The following is a 17876-nucleotide window of genomic DNA, read 5'->3' as shown; positions in this document are numbered from 1 at the left end:
GTTGATGTGGTTTGTAAACCACATTAGAAAACATCCTAAACCGCCTTATAAAATACCAAAACGAAAATCGCATATCGCACCAAAAAATCAGGAACCGCTCTATTAAATAATAGCACCAAAAAATGAAGAACCTCTCAATTAAATAATAGCACTAAAAAATAGAAACCATCCTATTAAAGAGTAGCACCAAAAAATAAAAAACCGCCCTATTAAATTATAGGGCCAATAAATCGGGAAATGCTCTATTAAATAAAAAACCGCCTTATTAAATAGTAGCACCAAAAATTATAAAACCACCCAACTATATAATAGGCCAAAAAAATATAAAACCATTCTAATAATGTACAGAATCAAAACAAAACCGCACTATAAAAAATAATTTAAGAAATCATCACTAAACAAAAACATATTATTAAAAAAAACTTCATTATACAAAAAACCAAACAATTTCTAATTTACATTTTAGTTATAATAAAACACAAAACAAATTCTTACAAAGTTCTTTTCCGACTATCGTTCCCTATGTAAATTAAACGAGGTACTATTTCTGAGACCATATCTTCATGTTTAGCGGGCGAAGCACAACTCTTTTTTATTTTATTTTTCAAAACTGCAACAATATATATATATATATATATATATATATATATATATATATACATATATATATATATATATATATATATATATATAGACACACACACACACACAAAATATTGATATTTTAAATATATACAAAATACTTATTTTATTTTCAAAATCATGTTGAATGGTCCAACAAACTCATTCATATGTTTTATTACTATAAATCCACATTCTCATCCACCTTTTTGTTTGTAGAACTGCATTTAAAATATAATAATTATTTCAAACCACTTGAAATATATTGATAAACACTAATGTAGAACATACCTTTACTGTTTTCCACATATTAACTTGTCCCGGAAAAACATTATTAATCAAAGAAGCAAAGAAGTAGTCGTCCTTTTTATTTTCTTTGTTCTTTTCAAAAACTAAATAATCAAGAATATAACCGCATTTGCTTTCAGAATATAAGATAAAAAGCACCCAATGGTCACTGCAAAATAAGAATTATTTAACACGTAAGCATATATGTGGGTATTTATATAAGTGTATTGTGCATATGTATGTGAACGTATTATGGAAAGAAAGAAAATATCCCTGTAAATATGGAGCAAGAAAATATCGTTTGTCTTTATGATATGAAAATACTTCTTCGATATGTTTAGTGGCTGGCGACAGGTCTTTTCTAGTATTTAAGCGTGCAATTTAAAGCGGATTAAAAAAAGCACATTGAGAATTGGGCAACCTAAAAAGAAGCCTATATATATATATATATATATATATATATATATATATATATATATATATATATATATATATATATAATGAGAACACCTAAAAGGTTGAGAACGCGAGAATAAGTATATTCATTTGTGATTTCATATATTCATTTGTGGAGAAACAATATATTTTTACGCACAATCAACATGAATATGTTTTTTCTCTTCATTTGAAATTAAAGGCGTAAAAATTTATCATTTCTCCACAAATGAATACACGGAATCTCAAATGAATATACTTGTTCTCGCGTTTTCAACCTTTTTGGTGTTCTCATTTGATCCTACTCATATATATATATATATATATATATATATATATATATATATATATATATGTTAGTAAATATTAAATATATCTAAAAAGTTATTATACCATATTAAAAAACAATAATAACTTACATCGCAAACCAATGAATAACGCTAAAATCAAGCCAACCTCTTAAAAGTAGTTGTAACACCTTGATATATTGGATGCTAACTTTAACCCTACGGCGATACATCCCTTTGGTTGAAAAAACATTAATGACATTTGCATTCCCAAAAAACTCTCCTACTTGAAAACCAACAAATTGAATATGAGGACTTTGTTGTTCTAATTTGCTAAAGGATATACACAATTCAAGATCATCATGTGTATGGAATTCAAGTTCGGGTTCGGGTTCGGTTTCGGATTCGGATTTAGAACCGATATTGTCTAGGTTAACCTTTGTAACCAGTTTTGAAATAATAAAAGTGTATTATTTGAGTATTATGTGTTTTGTGCTTAATTGCTTAACTATGTGGTTTGATTAATTAAGAATAAAAATAAGCGTCGAAATTGAAGTGTATAATAAACTTGATATCTTTAGATAATGTTGTAGTAGTTGAAACAAGGTTTCCGAAGATATAAAGAATGCCGAAATCCTAGTTTCGCGACAGAACCGGCAACGCTGAATGACGTAAAAAGTGAAATTTACGTTAGAGCGATATTTAGCCTTAGTGATCTAAACGAGAATCGAAGATCTCGTTGTTAGTATCGAAGCGATAAAAAGTTAGGCGAGAACGGACGTCAAACGAAGAAGTTATGAATTTATAACGAAATTTTCTGTCCCGGTCTATTAAAAATAAATAATAAAAATAAACTCAAAATTAGCCGACGGAGTCTAAACGAAAGTTGTAGAACATAGTCTCACCTTCGCATGGATATAAAGAACGTCGAAAATGGAGTTCGTATGAAGAAGATATGAATTTTCGAAGTTTATTTAATAATTAATAATTAAATTTAATTATTAAATTCGGTATTATCCGAGGACGAGTCACTGGACTCATCCGAAGTACGCCCCGCATACAGCGAAGAATGTCGACACTTGCACTCGAGGACTTCGGATGATGCATGCGCTTACGAATTCGGAGCAGTACGCTACACGTACTGCTGTACGCCCCGCGTAGTGCGAGGCCTCAGCCTCCTATCAATAGGATGCGAGGGGTCCGGGCTTATTTGCTCATTTCTCCTCCATTTTGTGCCGAAGCTCTGCATTTTAACCCCCGAAGCCCCGATAATATTCCCTAGTCCCGAAGCAAGTCCCGAGATCCCGAAGATCCCGAGAAGTGCGGTTCCCGAGCCGAAGCTCTGCCCGCGAGAAGTTCGATTTTTGTAGAGATCTTCCAGATCTGCTAAGGATTACTACTTTTGCAAGTCGTAGTGTTGTCCGATCATCTTCTGATCAAGTGAGTGTATACTACCTTTCATAAACACGATAATAATACAAGTATGATTTGAGTGTATTAAGTCTATTGTTGTTTATTTGTGTGAATGTGTTGTTACTTTCTTCTAACGCATAATTATGAAGTATTTTATACGACATACGTGTTATGTGTATATTTTGTTGTTATGTGTGTGAATGTATATTCACTTTCTTCTATCTTACAGATCTGATTATTTCTATATGAAATACGTGTTATGTGTGTGTGCCTCATCTGTTATATGGAAAATGTATTGATCGAGCATGCTATAAAGGTTTTGAGACTATGTATAAAAATGTATGTTTTTATCTACTAATATGTTGGGTAGAACATGGGTAGATAGTTGGTGTGTAATAAACAGATGAGAGGCCTCGATGTTGTTTGATCCAGTCATCTAGCGGAATTTAGATGACGACCACGGACTTTTCTAGACAGTCCCGTGTAACGCTAGCAGGCTCATAACCTGTAGGTGTTAATGAACTTGGGTGTTCATTCGCTGTATTCCATCCCCCTTATGGTTGCCTTACTTGACTTATATTGCTAAGGAACCCCCGAAGCATGTGTTGTCACCCCAATGAAATATTCTTAGACTAGGTCCCTTGTGTTAGTTATTTTATGGACATAAAGTGAGAATAACAGGAATGGGAAATTGGGTTATTGTTGGTTGATAATAATTAATTTAATTATTTATTGTGGGTTGAAAACCCTATATGCTCACCAGGCTCCCAAGCCTGACCCACTCAGTTTTATTTGTATTACAGGAAGTGGCGCAAGGGCGTAAGATGGATGAACGATCAAGTTGTTTTGTTTACAAGTCTGTATATGTATATATTTGTTGAATGACTTGTAATGTTATCGTTTATGCTTATTGGTCTGTATCGGAAGATGACACCCCGAGTTTTGATTATATAATGAAAATACATTTCTTTTATGAAATGCTTTGGTAAACATTGTTTTATCATGTTTTGTTTTTTGGAACAAATTCCGCAACTCTTTCAAATCAAAAGGATTTTCTCTGAAATTATTGTAAAAGCATAAATGAAAATCGGTCTTTTCTGGCCATGATTTTGGGGATGTCACAGTTGGTATCAGAGCATCAGTTTAAGCGAACTAGGAATTTGTAGGATTTCTAGACTTAAACTTAGAATGCTAAGTGGATTTTTGAGATGTGTGTCTGTTGGATTTTAGACACGAGCACTAATTTATTTTTAGGAAAGTTGCCTAAAATGCTTTTATGTGCTAAATGTTATATGTTGCCATATATGATATTATTTGATCGGATCTACGGTTTGTTGCCAACCGGATCTGAAGGTTTATGTGTTTAGGATTCTAAGCGTATGTATACGATATTAGAACCAACACGTAATCGTTTCGGAGTGATAAGGATGATTTGAAATCTATCATGAATGGAGATCTAAATTTCACCTTATTTGGTGTGTAGATAAAAAAATGGTGAAAACAAGGAGTGGCGTTGGAAACGCAGATGAAAACAGGAATCAACCACCAGTGATTGAGCAAATACCTATTGTAGCAGCAGCACCAGAACCAATAACAATGGCTGGGGTGCAAGCCATGATTCGGGCTATGTTAGCCGAACAAAGGGAGGAGATGCGACAAGTGTTGCATAATAATAGGGACGAACCTATCATACCTATTGAGGAACCTGAATTGATTCCCGAACAATCCGAGGAAGGGAACAATAGTCGCATTATGAGCCAAATTGGGACTTAAGGAGAACGAAGAAACGATCCGGAAAGGAGAAACAACAAGGATGGGCGAATGTACAAGAATTTCTTAGGCGCCAAACCGCCAAGTCTTTCTGGGAGCCCAAAGCCTGTTGAGATAATGGATTGGATCTCCGAAATGGAGATGGTATTTGAAAGTTGCGACTGTAGCAACAAACAGAAGACTGTCTTTGCAGTTAGATAACTGAAGAATGGAGTATTGAGTTGGTGGAAGTTGTTGGCAGATACTATGCCACAAGGGGAAGCCCTGAAAATATCATGGGAGGAGTTCTTGGAACAACTAAGGGTGCAGTATTGTTCAGAGATATATCTGATTGATCAGAACAATGAGTTCCAAAACTTGAAGAAGGGGAGGATAAGCGTAGACGACTATGCTACGACATTCACTGAGAAAATGAAATTATTTCCGTACCTAGTGCCAACGGAACTCTCCAAGATTTAGAGGTTTGTTAATGGACTGCCTGCCGACTTTGGTCCGACAGTTAAGATGGAAACTACTCTGAAAACGGCTGTTCGAGCAGCTAAGAACGTGGAGGCCCAAAAGAAGGAAAAGGGTCTGGAAAGGATAGAAGTTGGTGAAAAGAGGAAGTTCGATGGAACTTTAGGGTCCAATAAGAAAAACAAGTTCTCGAAGTCTGGTTCGAGGGGAAGTGGAGGAGAAGCAAAATGGTGCGACAAATGTAAGAAGAAGCATCATGGAAAATGTGAGGTAGTGGCAACATTCTACAAGTGTGGAAAGCCAGGTCACTATGCCAATGAATGTACCCTCACTAAGAAAGTTTGTTATGGTTGTGGTGAGGAGGGACACATGTCGAGGGACTGCCCGAAGAAGAAGGAGGCAACTAGACCCAACATTCCGCCAAAGCCAAAGGCGAGAGTATTCCAGATGACAATGGAAGTTGTTAAAGATGAAGCTGATGTCGCTTCAGGTACCTTTCTCGTAAACAATTTGCCTGCCCAAAATTTATTTGATTCTAGAGCCAACTACTCCTTTATATCGCATGAATTTGGTAGAAAACTAGCTTTGCCTGTTGATAGACTAGATAATGATTTATTAGTCGAAGTTGCTAGTGGCAAGTTTGTACCTGTTAGCCATCGTATGAAAAACATCTTAATCGATCTAAATGGGAATAAGTTCCACAAGGAATTATTGCCTATCGAACTTAACGGTTTCGACATCGTTTTGGGAATGGATTGGCTTAGCGCCAATGATGTCGAGATTTTGTGCAAGAAGAAGATAGTGAAAGTGAACCCGCCTGGGGAGGAATCGTTTATGGTGTATGGGGATAAACGCCGAGTGAATTCTGGAATCATTTCCCTAATGAAAGTCAGAAAGTGTTTGACCAAGGGATGTATGTCATATTTAGCATTTGTGATTGATGCTAAGAAGGAAAAGAAGGCGATGCAGAGTATTCTAGTGGTGAGTGATTATCCGGAAGTATTTCCCGAAGATCTTCCTGGATTACCACCTGATAGACAAGTGGAGTTCAGAATTGACTTGTTACCAGGAACAACGCCAATTGCAAAAGCACCTTATCGATTAGCATCGACGGAGATGAAGGAATTGATGATGCAACTTCAGGAGTTATTGGAAAAAGCTTTCATTAGACCTAGTTCATCACCGTGGGGAGCTCCGATGTTATTTGTGAAGAAGAAAGATGGAAGTATGAGAATGTGCATAGATTACAGAGAACTGAACAAGGCAACAATAAAGAATAGATATCCGTTGCCAAGGATTGATGACCTGTTTGATCAATTGCAAGGTTCGAGCTATTTCTCGAAGATCGATCTTAGGTCAGGATATCATCAGCTAAAAGTAAGAGAGCAAGATATCGAGAAGACTGCATTCAGAACTAGATATGGACACTACGAGTTTTTGGTTATGTCATTTGGACTAACCAATGCTCCAGCAACATTCATGGATTTAATGAATAGAGTTTGTAATCTGTTCCTTGATAAATCTATGATAGTGTTCATAGATGACATTCTGATTTACTCGAAAAGCCAGGAGGAGCATGGCAGACACTTGCGAGAAGTGTAAGAAGTCTTGAAGAAGGAGAAGCTGTATGCTAAGTTCTCCAAATGTGATTTTTGGATTCGTGAAGTCCAATTCTTGGGTCACATGGTCAACCAAGAAGGGATAATGGTTGATCCAGCAAAGATTGAAGCTGTAATGAAGTGGGAACAACCGAAAAGTCCCACAGAGATCCGAAGCTTTTTAGGATTAGCTGGATATTACCGAAGGTTTATCCAAGGCTTTTCTTCGATCGCTACTCCGTTGATAGCTTTGACCCACAAAGGAGCTACTTATGCTTGGAGTGAGAAGCATAAAGAAGAATTCGAGAAGCTAAAGAAGAAACTATGTGAGGCACCAATACTTTCTCTACTCGATGGAGTTGAAGACTTCGTTGTTTATAGCGATGCGTCTGGGGTTGGATTGAGTTGTGTTTTGACCCAAAGAGAAAAGGTGATAGCATATGCGTCTCGACAGCTGAAAGAGCATGAAAAGAACTACCCGACTCATGATTTGGAGTTGGCAGCGGTAGTTTTCGCTCTGAAGATATGGAGGCATTACCTCTATGGCACGAAGTGCAAACTTTTCACTGATCATAAGAGTCTCCAATATCTCTTCAATCAAAAAGAGTTAAATATGAGGCAACGACGCTGTACGACTGTGAGATACTTTACCATTCCGGTAAAGCTAATGTTGTTGCTGATGCTCTCAGTCGAAAAGTCAATGTTGAGAGAAAAAGGCCAAGAGCGTTGAGAATTGAAGTTGTCTCGACTATTTTGGAAAGTATAAAGAAAGCTCAAAGTGAAGCTTCTGAGAAGAATGACGGAAAGGAGGAAACGTTTGGGCAAAACGTTGGTGTTCGGTGTAAATAGTCATGGACTGAAGGTGTTCCAGGATCGGATTTGGATACCTAAGATAGGAGGAATCAGAGATCTTCTGATGGAAGAAGCTCACAAAACCATGTACTCGATTCATCCCGGTAGCATAAAAATGTATAGGGACCTGAAACCCTACTACTGGTGGCCGACGATGAAGCTTGACGTTGCAAAGTATGTGGCTGAGTGTGTGATGTGTGCAAGATTCAAGACACAACATCAGAAACCGTATGGGAATTTAGAACCTTTACCTGTGCCTATGGGTAAGTAGGAAGACATTGCTATGGATTTTGTCACTAAACTGCCCAGAACAAAGAATGGTCACGACATGATTTGGGTGGTCGTCAATTGATTCACTAAGAGTGCACATTTCATAGCAGCCAGGGAGAAATGGTCTATGGAAAAGCTTGCGAATTCTGATGTGAAGGAAATTGTGAGACTTCACGGTGTTCCGCTAACAATTGTGTCGGATCGTGATAGTCGTTTCACCTCAAGGTTTTGGAAAACTCTACAAGAGGAAATGGGTACCAAGTTATGTTTAAGTACAACTTACCATCCGCAGACTGATGGTCAGAGTGAAAGAACGATACAAACACTTGAAGATATGCTGAGAGCATGTGCCTTGGAATTCCTAGGTAATTGGGATGAACATTTACCATTGGTAGAATTTTCCTATAACAATAGTTTTCACTCGAGCATTAAGATGGCACCTTACCAAGCTTTGTATGGACAAAAGTGTCGTACGCCGTCTTGTTGGCTTGAGGCTGCGGAAAAGTAGTTTATGGGACCGGAGATGGTTCATCAAACTGCTGAAAAGTTGAAAATAATTAAAGAAAGAATGTTAGCGGCTCAGGATTGTCAAAAGAGCTATGCTGACAAAAAGCGAAGACCGATGACTTTTGAAGTTGGGGATTCGGTTTTGCTTAAAGTCTCGCCGTGGAAGGGACTTATAAGATTTGGAAAAAGGGGAAAATTAAGTCCAAGGTTTATTGGACCGTTTAAAGTTCTTCAGAGGATTGGGAACCAAGCTTACAAGCTCGAACTACCAGAAGAACTGAATGGAATTCATAACAATTTTCATGTGTGTTATTTACGGAAGTTCACGGGGGAAGTTGCCGACATGATTCCACTTTCGGAGTTGAGAATCGATGAGAACAAAATGTTGATTGAAGAACCAGAGGCATTTGTTGACCGAAAGACTAAGAAGTTGCGACGCAAGATGGACGAGTTAGTGCTTGTCTGATGGAAACACAAGAATGGGCCGAATCTCACTTGGGAGACGGAGAGTGACATGATGGGTCGCTATCCGCATTTGTTTGTTGAGGTGTCATTCTGGGGACGGAATCATTCTAAGGTGGAGAGAATTGTAATGCCTGTGTTTCTGGGCTTGCCATTTTTAGCAATGTAATAGTCTAGGTTAACCTTTGTAACCAGTTTTGAAATAATAGAAGTGTATTATTTGAGTATTATGTGTTTTGTGCTTAATTGCGTAATTATGTGGTTTGATTAATTAAGAATAAAAATAAGCATCAAAATTTAAGTGTATAAAAAACTCGATATCTTTAGATAATGTTGTAGTAGTTGAAACAAGGTTTCCGAAGATATAAAGAATGCCGAAATCCGAGTTATAACGAAGAAGTTATGACCTGTCGAAGTTTCGCGACAGAACCGGCAACACTGAATGACGTAAAAAGTGAAATTTACGTTAGAGCGATATTTAGCCTTAGTAATCTAAACGAGAATCGAAGATCTCGTTGTTATTATCGAAGCGATAAAAAGTTAGGCGAGAACGGACGTCAAACGAAGAAGTTATGAATTTATAACGAAATTTTCTGTCCCGGCCTATTAAAAATAAATAATAAAAATAAATTCAAAATTAGCCAATGGAATCTAAACGAAAGTTGTAGAGCGTAGTCTCACCTTTGCGTGGATATAAAGAACGTCAAAAATGGAGTTCGTATGAAGAAGATATGAATTTTCGAAGTTTATTTAATAATTAATAAATAAATTTAATTATTAAATTCGGTATTATCCGAGGACGAGTCACTGGACTCATCAGAAGTACGCCCCGCATACTCGTGTACGCCCCGCGTACAGCGAAGAATGTCGACACTCGCACTCGAGGACTTCGGATGACGCATGCGCTTACGAATTCGGAGCAGTACCCCCCGCGTACTGCGAGGCCTCAGCCTCCTATAAATAGGATGCGAGGGGTCCGGGTTTATTTGCTCATTTCTCCTACATTTTGTGCCGAAGCTTTGCATTTTAACCCCCGAAGCCACCCCGAAGCCTCGATAATATTCCCGAGTCCCGAAGCAAGTCCTGAGATCCCGAAGATCCCGAGAAGTGCGGTTCCCGAGCCGAAGCTCTGCCCACGAGAAGTTCGATTTTTGTAGAGATCTTCCAGATCTGCTGAAGATTACTACTTTTGCAAGTCGTAGTGCTGTCCGATCATCTTCTGATCAAGTGAGTGTATACTACCTTTCATAAACACGATAATAATACAAGTATGATTTGAGTGTATTAAGTCTATTGTTGTTTATATGTGTGAATGTGTTGTTACTTTCTTCTAACGCATAATTATGAAGTATTTTATACGACATACGTGTTATGTGTATATTTTGTTGTTATGTGTGTGAATGTATATTCACTTTCTTCTATCTTACAGATCTGATTAATTCTATATGAAATACGTGTTATGTGTGTGTGCCTCATCTGTTATATGGAAAATGTATTGATCGAGCATGCTATACAGATTTTGAAACTATGTATAAAAATGTATGTTTTTATCTACTAATATGTTGGGTAGAACATGGGTAGATAGTTGGTGTGTAATAAACAGATGAGAGGCCTCGATGTTGTTTGATCCAGTCATCTAGCGGAATTTAGATGACGACCACGGACTTTTCTAGACAGTCCCGTGGAACGCTACCAGGCTCATAACCTGTAGGTGTTAATGAACTTGGGTGTTCATTCGCTGTATTTCATCCCCCTCATGGTTGCCTTATTTGACTTATATTGTTGAGGAACCCCCGAAGCATGTGTTGTCACCCCGATGAAATATTCTTAGACTAGGTCCCTTGTGTTAGTTATTTTAGGGACATAAAGTGAGAATAACGAGAATTGGTAATTGGGTTATTGTTGGTTGATAATAATTAATTTAATTATTTATTGTGAGTTGAAATCCCTATATGCTCACCAGGCTCCCAAGCCTGACCCACTTAGTTTTATTTGTATTACAGGAAGTGGCGCAAGGGTGTAAGATGGATGAACCATCAAGTTGTTTTGTTTACAAGTCTGTATATGTATATATTTGTTGAATGACTTGTAATGTTATCGTTTATGCTTATTGGTCTGTATCGGAACATGACACCCCGAGTTTTGATTATATAATGAAAATACATTTCTTTTATGAAATGCTTTGGTAAACATTGTTTTATCATATTTTGTTCTTTGGAACAAATTCCGCAAGTCTTTCAAATCAAAAGGATTTACTGTGAAATTATTTTAAAAGCATAAATGAAAATCGGTCTTTTCTGGCCGAGATTTTGGGGATGTCACATATATCGGATTCAAATTTGGGTTCGGATTTGGGTTCGGGTTCGGGTCCGGGTCCGGATCCGGATCCGATTGCATTTAAATCAAGATGTGGTGGATTCATATATTACATCTAAAGAAAAAAAAACATTAGTGATTAGGTATGATTATGTACAAACATAGAACATCTAAAAACAAACATAATAAAATCAAAAAATAAGCATAAAATAAGTTTTTAAGACTAACCAAATCAACTAAACCACCTTGAAAATGCTCAATAATTTCATGTTGATAGGCGATGTGGTTTTCTTCAAACTAAAATAACAAACAAATTGTTATAATATTAACAAAATAAAATTAAATTAACAAAAAAATAAGAGTGAACCGGTCGATTACTTGTAGACGATAAACTGAAGTCGTCGTGATGTCATCAACTTGTATCCGTGGTGAGCCGCGATTCGAACACATTCCCGTGCCACTATTTGACTTGCTAGGTGTCTTGTTCACAAGCTACAATATTTTGTAAAATTTAAATAAACATATACTATAATATATAGTTATATTTAAATATAAATATACCTTTATTGCATATCTCGGCCACTGAACGAGGGTATGCAGAAGATGTTTAACATATTCATCTTCCTCCATTCTTGTGACGGCATGTGATATTGCCATATTTATATTTGTTTTTAGGCAATATTTGAGTACATTTTTATATTTAAACTGGTAATTTGTTTAGAATAATGGTACTTATGAGTTTAAATGTTATTTGCAGCCAAAAAGAAGACATTTTGAAGAAAATGGGCTAAAAACGTCAAATGAAGAAACTTTGGGAATTAAAAGAATAAAGGGCAAGAAATCAAGGAAAAGCGTATTCACGACGTGAATATTTCAAGATTCACGACGTGAATCTATATTCTAGAAGATAAGTATACGGGTGAAGGAATCCTTGACGGGCATGACTGTCTATAACTCACGAGGTAAATATCTTAGTATTCACGATGTGAATGAGGAAAATCAGTAACTCTATATATCTTTAACCATTACGATTAGAAAATCTTTTGGTTGGTTGATAAGGGTTCTAAAAGGCGATTTTGAGCAGAAGAAAAGTCCTAGGAAGAAGCTTTCAACACCAAAAGACTAAAGGTCTATAATTTAGGTTATTTAATTGTTATTTAGGAACATGTTTCAATATACTTTGATTTGTGTTAGTGTGTTAGTTGCTATTATGAGCAGCTGAATCTAGCTACTCTTGTTTAGCTAGATGAAGCTTCCAACTTATGAGTAGTTTAACTTTTATGGATATATTTAGTTGGTGAATTGCTTGTGTTGGAGTTCTAGTTACCTAGCATGCTTGTGTTTGTTTCTCTAATTGCTTGCCCCCATGTTCTATGTAGATTAGTGACCATTAACTGCATGAACGTGCTTACCTAATGATTTAGTAAACATTAAATTGTTAGAGCTAGGATTGACCAATCTTAGTTAGTAATTAGAGTAAATAAACTTAGCTGTGTTAGAGAACGTGGATTGTGACTATAATTGCGTTTGCACAATAATTCTTACATAGCATATTCATATTCATAATTAGCTCTATGTTTAATTATGTGTGACCATACATAATTTGACATGAATTAATTAACTATTGGTAAAGTTAAACTTAAATTACTAATACAATTACAACCAACTTGATAATTCATAATTATTAGCTAGCCATAATGACGAAGTGGATTCGAACTAGACAAGAGTGTTTTACTTAATTGATTGATTTTGAGTTAAGTTCGTCTGATCTTGTAAAATCATATAAAACCCCTTTCTAAACTTGTTAATAATTATGTTAATTTTATAGCAAGTAAATTAATTAGTAACACCATTCCCTGTGATCGACATCCGACTTACCGAAGCTATACTGTAATCTGACTAGGTACACTGCCTATAAGTGCATAGTTAGTTTAAGTTTGTTAGGTTATAAATATTAAAATTAGTGAGTACGTTCGTGCACATTAAGTTTTTGGTGCCATTGTCGGGGAATGACTTAGTTTATTTGCTTTAGGTTAATCGGTCCTTTTTTGTGGGTAAAACCTGCAAAAAAGTTAATTTTCCAGCAAAAATTTTAGTTTAGTTTTCATTATCTGTTTCAAATCTTTTATCTGTTTTTTATTTTATTTTTTAGAACTCACGACGTGAATTGTTAGATTCACGACGTGAGAACTGTGAAGTCTAGTTTCGCTTAGTTTCTAGTTTATTTGTCTATTTTAGTTCAGTTTTACGTTTTTTTTTTATTTAGTTAATCTGCAGGAGTTCATGACCAGAAGCTCAAACACACCTTTGGTGCCACCACTTGAAGATCCCGAGTCGGCAATTAACAAGAAGAAGACGCCCTTACAAGAATTCAAATCAGTGTTTTCAAAGAAATCAGGGAAGAAGACTGTGGATTCAAGTTCATCCTCGAAGAGCAAAAGCAAGCTTGAACACTCGGATCAAATACCCTTCCAAACCGAGTCCGAGTACGATACCGAGCCCGAATTTGAAGAACATACAAGCGAACCCGAGAACGAGCCAAGGCACGAGATGGAAAATATTGAGGAAATGTCCATGGGAGCTTACAGGAAGAGAATCTTAGAAGATGTTGGTCCAGGCTTAATACAATCTGCCATCCCGACCACTGCCACATTTGAGCTGAAGGGACATATCCTTTCCGCACTAAAGGATATCCCATTCTATGGAAAGGATCACGAGGATGCATTCAAACACTTAGATGAAGTGAATGATATTGCCGATTACTTCAATGTCCGAAATATTAACAGAGACACCATTTTGCTAAGGATGCTTCCCGTTACCTTTAAAGGAGCTGCAAGGATTGGTTAAAAGCACTTTCACCCAGTACCGTAAGTACTTGGGCTCAAATGCGTGAGCAGTTTTTAGATCAATACTGTCCACCATCCAAGATTGCTAAACTCAAAAAGGCAATAGCCAACTTTGAGCAAAACCCGGGAGAGTCACTTTACGAAGCTTGGGACCGTTACAAAGGGTTGTTAAGGAATTATCCTCAACATGACCTTAACATTCAACATGAGGTGTCAATATTTTATGATGGGGTAAACATGATGACAAGACAACTCCTTGATTCTCAAGGACCACTCACTAGGAAAAATCCAGGTGAAGTCAAGGAATTAATTGAAGAATTCGCGAAACACTCTCGCAAATACCACAACCCTAGGCAGGAAGGAATTAAAGGCGGAGGAGGAGCCCAAACTGAAGAAATACCAGCCATGATGTCTATGCTAAATAATATGGACCGGTGGTTGACACAATTGGATCACTCAATTCATGCCATAAGAGTGGGTTGCGAGATGTGTAGTGGCCCGCACTTGACAAAGGACTGCAATTTAGATGAGTTTGGGAACAGAAAAGCTCAAGTGTGCTACTCGAGTGGGGATAAGTTTGATGAAGACTGGAGGAAACCAAAGAAGAAGTGGCTGCCATATGAAGAGTATAAGAAGCAAAAAGAAGAGAAGTACAGGCAGATAGGTCGAGGCTTCTATTAAAAGGAACATCCACCAGTCGAGAAGAAACCCGATCTCGAGACCATGTTAATGAAGTTTATGGAAGCCTCGGAAAAGAGACACGATGCTACTGATTCTGCTATTAATAAGCAACAAACTTTATTAAAGAATCAGCAAGCCTCCCTCAATAACCTTGAAGTACAACTTGGTCAACTAGCCACTTTGGTTAATGAGAAGTTGTCCCCAAGAAATCCCGAAATGAAGACCCAATCTCATGTAATGGCCATAGATATTGAAGAAGAGGCCATCTCTAAGTTCTTAGAGGCACTAGAAGAAGAACAACAGCAGCCCGATCCAAAGTTAAAGAAGCCCAAGCTCGAAGATCAAGAAGCTGTTGAACATCAGAATTCACGACGTGAACCATGCCAGTTCACGACGTGGGCCCGTCAGGAACAGAAAAGTTATGAAGTTGGTCCGGTTTACCAGTCGCCCTTGCCGTTTCCTTCCCAAGCTGACCTTAGTCCACTAGAAAGAGAGCATATGGATTTTCTTAATCACGTGAAGGGTATCTCGATTAATATACCCTTTGTCGAGTCCTTATCCAAAATTCCCAAATATCAAAAATTACTGCAAGATCTGATAGACACTCAGAACCAATTAAAGAAATACTCTAAGGTGATTCTGAGTGAGCAAAGCTCCAAAGCTGTGTTAGGAGAGATACCTGAGAAGATGGGGGATCCTGGACGCCTCACTCTTCCATGTGAATTCAATAACAAAATGAAGGTTAATGCTTTAGCCGATTCTGGGGTTAGCATTAATTTGATGCCTTGTTCATTTTATCAGAAGTTAGAAGTTCAGAAGATGAAGACCACAAGAATGACTATTCACATGGCGAACCGTTCATTGACACAACCCCAGGGTATCGTGGAGGAAATTTTAGTAAAAATTGGAAAATTTATTTTTCCAATAGATTTTGTAGTATTGGATATGAAGGAAGACCCTGATGTTCCAATTATCCTTGGTCGTCCCTTGCTTAATACTGCTAGTGCTCTTGTTGATATTCGAGAATCTAAGCTCACCTTGAGGGTTGGAGATGAAAAAGAAGTTTTTGGGATAGAAGATGGCTTTCAAAGGAATCATGTTGAAGAAGAGGTGTTCACAATCAATAAAGATAATGAACTAGAAGAACTAGAAAAGCTTATGGAAGAAGAAATCAAGGTAGTTCATCAAGTCAATAGAATAAAACCAAGAGCATCTGTTCCATTTTTGGTGGAACTCATTGCTTACAAGAGTCCGCCTTCTTGGGTAAGCAAGGAAGATGAGATGACCAGTGATGAAGAAGAAGTTACTTCAAGGGTGACAAAGATGGTAGTGAAAGAGGAGAAGGATGCTATGGAGTGTAGGGAGGAAACTAAAGGAACTAAACGTAAGCTTGATGAAGAAGAGGTCAAGGCTAAAAAGGAGAACTCAAAGAAGGCGTATAAAAGACGAGTCCAAGCTTACAAGAGGCGTTTCAAGGAACAAAAGGTCCAGCTGGTGGTAGACTCTTCAGAAAATTCAACGTAGGAGGCACGGAGTCCAGCTCAAGACTCCAAGAAAAAGAAGCGCTTCTCGGGAGGCAACCCGAGTTTTGTTTGCATTTTTTTCTTTTTTTCTTTTGCGTTTTAGTCTTTAAAACATAGATCATATCATCCGACTCAATTATAACATAATTAAATACTGAATGTAGGGACCCTAAAATGGAAGTAGTAATAATTGAGAATTTAATTGAGAGTCAAATTTGATTTAGCATGAATTTTCCTTCCAGACAGAATTCACGGCGTGAGTCGAGAATAAACCAGGTAATAAGTCCAAGATATAGTTTAGCTGTTTTATAAGTGGCCCAAGATCAATCCGTGAGTGCATGGCCTACACTTTAGCCCAGACTAAACTCACGACGTGAATCCTAAAGGATTCACGACGTGAATTTTTGAAAACACGTGACCACAGAATAAATCCCTAGAAACCAGTTGACCTTTCCTTTGTTTATTCCACACGAAGTGAAAACAAGATCTGGTCCCCCTAGTCCCCATTGCTTCGATTTTGGCCGATAATTCTTCGATTTTTCTTGGTTCTTATGTAATACTTCCATCAAAGGTAATAATTCTTAATTGTTAAGCTTAATTTTTCTTTAATAATTTCACTTAGGGTTAGGGTTTGTTATTTGGATGCAATGTCGATTTTAATCCTTTAAAGTTCCGTAATAGCCTTTGAATGTTTATGCTTTATGCTTGGAAGTGGTATAGGAGTAAAACCCATTAATTTTGTACCCAAATTTGCCCATGATTGTTGCGATGCTCATTGCTGATAATCCGAATTCACGACGTGAATCTTAAAGGATTCACGACGTGAATCCTGAGTTGAACACTTTTCTTTGTTCATTTTATTACTAATATGTTGGATTATTCTCTTGGATATATTTGCTATTGTTTTTGCAGAAATGGCTCCCAGAAGAGAGATTCCAGCTGGAGTTGCGGGTTTGCAACCATTTTACAATTTTTCCGCAACAATGTCTCGAGATGTCTTGACCCGTTGGAACAACATATTCGGATGGCTCTACAACAGAGAAATCGCAGTTGCTCCAACAATCAATTGGACACGGTTGAGGGAAGCAGGGCTCGCAGACCGGGTGGGCCCATTTTTGACAAAGTTATTTATTAGAGATGGGTATTCGTTTACCTGTTCTGGTTGGTGTAATCTATTCCGGGTACAAGAGCGGGTCTACAAGGAATTTTGTGATGAGTTTTTCTCAACGGTGACATTTCAAGAAACTGTTCAAGATCCACATTGGCCACAGGCATTGGTATTTCGTTTGGGGGGTGAGTACCAGGAGTGTAGCCTGGTTGAATTTGCTTGGAGAGTCGGAGTATATGATCGACAGGAGGATATGACTCCCGAGTTTGGCATGTTTTTGAGTGCGGATGCTAGAGGATATGCGGAGGGTGTCACGGGGTATTCTTTCTGGCATAGTATTGCATCTGGAATGTTTAATTCCGGAGTGTCTCCCGAGAGCAGTATTCGGTCCCCGATCCATCGCTTACTCCACCAGTTCATCACCTTTTCCATCAACCATATGA

The 17876-nt window shown here is 37.4% G+C and overlaps 1 non-coding gene across 1 annotated transcript; it reads right to left on the bottom strand.

Moving 5' to 3' along the window:
* Positions 1-14208: 14208 nt before the first annotated feature.
* On the bottom strand, positions 14209-14315 carry LOC145033167 (small nucleolar RNA R71). The gene has a single exon (XR_013677405.1). It is a non-coding gene; the product is annotated as a small nucleolar RNA R71 (small nucleolar RNA).
* Positions 14316-17876: the final 3561 nt, after the last annotated feature.

Source organism: Lactuca saligna, chromosome 2 (assembly GCF_052625555.1).
Source record: "Lactuca saligna cultivar CGN05327 chromosome 2, ASM5262555v1, whole genome shotgun sequence".
Classification (NCBI taxonomy): Eukaryota; Viridiplantae; Streptophyta; class Magnoliopsida; order Asterales; family Asteraceae; genus Lactuca; species Lactuca saligna.
This window is presented reverse-complemented; position numbering and strand designations above follow the sequence as displayed.